The sequence below is a fragment of the Vombatus ursinus genome, unplaced genomic scaffold, assembly GCF_900497805.2.
Source record: "Vombatus ursinus unplaced genomic scaffold, bare-nosed wombat genome assembly UNPS02014859.1, whole genome shotgun sequence".
NCBI classification, from domain to species: Eukaryota; Metazoa; Chordata; class Mammalia; order Diprotodontia; family Vombatidae; genus Vombatus; species Vombatus ursinus.
Window position 1 is genome coordinate 5,914,625 of NW_020954637.1, and position 3,437 is coordinate 5,918,061.

The 3,437-nt window shown below is 35.6% G+C and overlaps 1 pseudogene; it reads right to left on the bottom strand.

The window, feature by feature from the left end:
• Positions 1-1,124: 1,124 nt before the first annotated feature.
• Positions 1,125-1,746, bottom strand: LOC114027432 (annotated as a pseudogene).
• Positions 1,747-3,437: the final 1,691 nt, after the last annotated feature.

Consider the following 3,437-nt stretch of genomic DNA (forward strand, 5'->3'; position numbering starts at 1 on the left):
AGGTGGAAAAAAAAGGATTGTATTGGGAGAAGAGGAAAGGGAAGGCAAAAGAGGGTAAATTAGATCAAATGAAGTGGCACAAAAAACCTATTACAGTAGAGGGAAAGAAGTGGGGGGTGAGCAGTGTTTTAACCTTACTCTCATTGGATTTGGCTCAAAGAGGAAATAACATATACACTCAGTTGGGTATAGAAATTTACTTTACCTTATAGGAAAGTAGGAGGAGAAAGGGGGAAAAAGGGAGGGATGGAGAGAAAGGAGTAAAAAAGTAGTATGGGAAAAGGGAAAGGGAAGGGAGGGACTGATAGAAGGAAGGGCAGATTGAAGAAGGCAGTGGCCAGAAAAATAATACTACCAAAGTTAGTTTATATTTTTAATGAAATGTCAATCAAATTACCCTGGAAATATTTTATAGTACTTGGTAAAAATACAACAATAGTCATTTGGAAAAACAAAAGATATTGAATATCAAGGGGTATGTTGAAAATAAATAGGCAGGAAAGGTAAATAGCACTTCTGGAGTTCAAATTATATTATAAAACAGCAATGATCAAAACCATCTGGTATTGGTTAAAAAACAAAAAGTTCAATGGAAGAGACCAGACAAAGGGAAAATCAGAAAAATAAAAAGATGAACTCAATAACCCAATGTTTGATAAAGTACAAAACATAGATTGCCCATGAAAAAAAAAACCTCCTTATTTGATTAAAAAAAACTGCTTGGAAAATTAGAAAGCTATATGGCAGAAATTAGGCTTAGACCAACAACTTACAGCATGTGCCACAATACATCCCAAATGTATACATGACCTTAATATTAAAGATCACACTATTGAAAAATTAGAAGAGAAGCAGACCTCCCACAGCTATGAGTAAATGTATTTTTTTTCCTGCCTTCTGAAAGAGAATGTTTTATTGTAGCATACAATGTAGCACAGTGAACAAAAGACTAGCACAATTCAATGGGTACTCCACAAATTATAGCTGAGAAATATGTATTTTTGAAAAAACCTTTGCTCATACAAGCCTGCTGGAGCATGTATGCCCCTTCAATTCTCTCAGTGTTATTATTTCAAGAGGTCTGATAAGTTCCCAACAACTGTCATGAAGGCAGCATAGTTCATTTACAGACATAGTCCCTCTGGGCTGCTTTCTTGTTTCTTATAAAGTACATTTTCTTTAGATTTTTTTCAAGTCTTCACTTGTTATTTTCATTTTACATTCTTTTAGGGCCAAGAGACCAGTTTCTGTACAAATTGCCTTGATATCTGCTCCAGACAAATCATCTTTAGCTATGATCAAATCCTTTAAAGTTACATAATCTGCCAAAGTCATTCTGCTTGTATGAATCTGAAAGATATGCACCTTGGTCTTTTCATCTGGCAGAGAGAACTCAATCTTCTGGTTAATACATCCTAGTCTGATTAGTGCTTGATCCAAAATTTATATTCAGTTTGTGGCCATAATCCCTTTCACATCTCTCCTACTGTCAAACCCATCTAACTGGTTCAAAAATTCCGATATCGTTCACTGAATTTCTCTTTCTCCCTCTGAATTTGAATCATACCTTTTGGTCCTAATGGTATCAATTTCATCAATAAAGACAATCAACAGAGCATGATCCTGAGCTATTCAGAACAATTTTCAGACGAGTTTGAGCCCATCTCTTAAATCTTTCTGTATAAGCTCAGAACAAGTAACTCTGAGGAAGGTCCCTGATGTCTAGTTTGCCATAGCTTTGGCTAACAAGGTAGATATATTTTTGACCAAACAGGAGATAGAGGCAATTACAAGAGATAAAATATATAACTTTTATTATATGGAAATGAAAAGCTTTTACACACACAAAATTAATGCATCTAGGATAAGAAGGGAAGTGGTCAAATGGGGAAAAATTCTATCAAATAAGAATTTGATATCCAAGATATAACAAAATTAATAAATATATAAGACAAATAGTCATTCCCCAATAGATAAGTTTAGTCAATGAATTTGAACAAACACTTCTCAAAAGAAGAACAGCAGAGTACTCACAACCACATTAAAGAATTCTCCAAATCACTAATAATAAGGGAAAAAAAAGCAAATCAAAACAGTCCTGAAGTTTCACTTTACACTCTGGAAATTGGCAAAGATGACCAAAAATGGCAATAGCCAATGTGGGAAGGGCTGTAGAATGATAGCTAAACCAACACATTGTTGGTAGAGCTGTGAAATGGTATAAACATTTTGTAAAAACCATCTGGAATAATGCAAAAAAAGTGACTGAAATGTGCATACCCTTTGAACCAGAAACTCTACTACGAGGCTTATGCCCCAAGGAAGCCATGAATAAGAAGAAAGTAAGCATTTCTACCAAAATATTTATAGCAGCACTTTTTGTGATAGCAAAGAAATGGATGTAGATACCCATCAGTCAGGGAATATCTAAACAAATTGTGATATGTGAATGTAATGGAATATCATTGTGATGTAAGAAATTATGCATGGTTGGGGTATAGAAATTTATCCTGCCCTACAGGAAAATAGAAAGGGAAAGGGATAAGAGAAGGGGGGGAGATAGAAGGGAGGGAAGATTAGAGGAAGGGGTATTCAGAATGCATGTCATCTTGGGGTGGGGGGAGGAACAAGATGGGGAGAAAATTTGGAACTCAAAATCTTGTGGAAGTGAATGTTGAAAACGAAAAATAAAGAAATTAATAAAAGAAATTATGCTTGGAAAAAAAATAAGAAAAGGGGAAGCTAGGTGGCATAGTGGATAGAGCACCAGCCCTGAAGTCAGGAGGACCTGAGCTCAAATCCAGCCTTAGACACATGATACTCACTAGCTGTGTGACCTTAGCAAGTCACTTAACCCCAATTGCCTCACAAAAAAAAGAAAGAAAGGAATTATGCATGTCCATCAGTTGGGGAATGGCTGAACAAGTTGTAGTATATGATTGTGATGGAATACTATTGTGCTATAAGAAATGATGAGCAGGATGATTTCAGAAAAATCTGGAAAGACTTAGATGAACAAATGCAGATTGAAGTGAGCAGAGCCATAAGAACATTGTACACAGTAGCAGCAATATTGTATGATGATCAACTCTGAATGATTTAGCTATTCTTAGCAACACAATGTTCCAAGAAAATTCTAAAGGACTCATGATTAAAAATGTTATCCCACTGCAGAGAAAGAACTGACAGAGTCTGAAAAAAGCATGGATCAAAGCATACTATTGTTCCCTTTATTTGTGTGTGTGTGTGTGTGTGTGTTTTAATCTGTCTTCTTTCACAACATGACTAAGATGGAAAGGTTTTGCATGATTGCACATGTATAACCTGTATCAAATTACTTACCATCTCAGGAGATTCTGTATATATGGTTCTCACAGTTCTGTATACAGAGTTCTCACCTTCTCTCTCTCTCTCTCTGTCTCTCTCTTTCTCTCTCT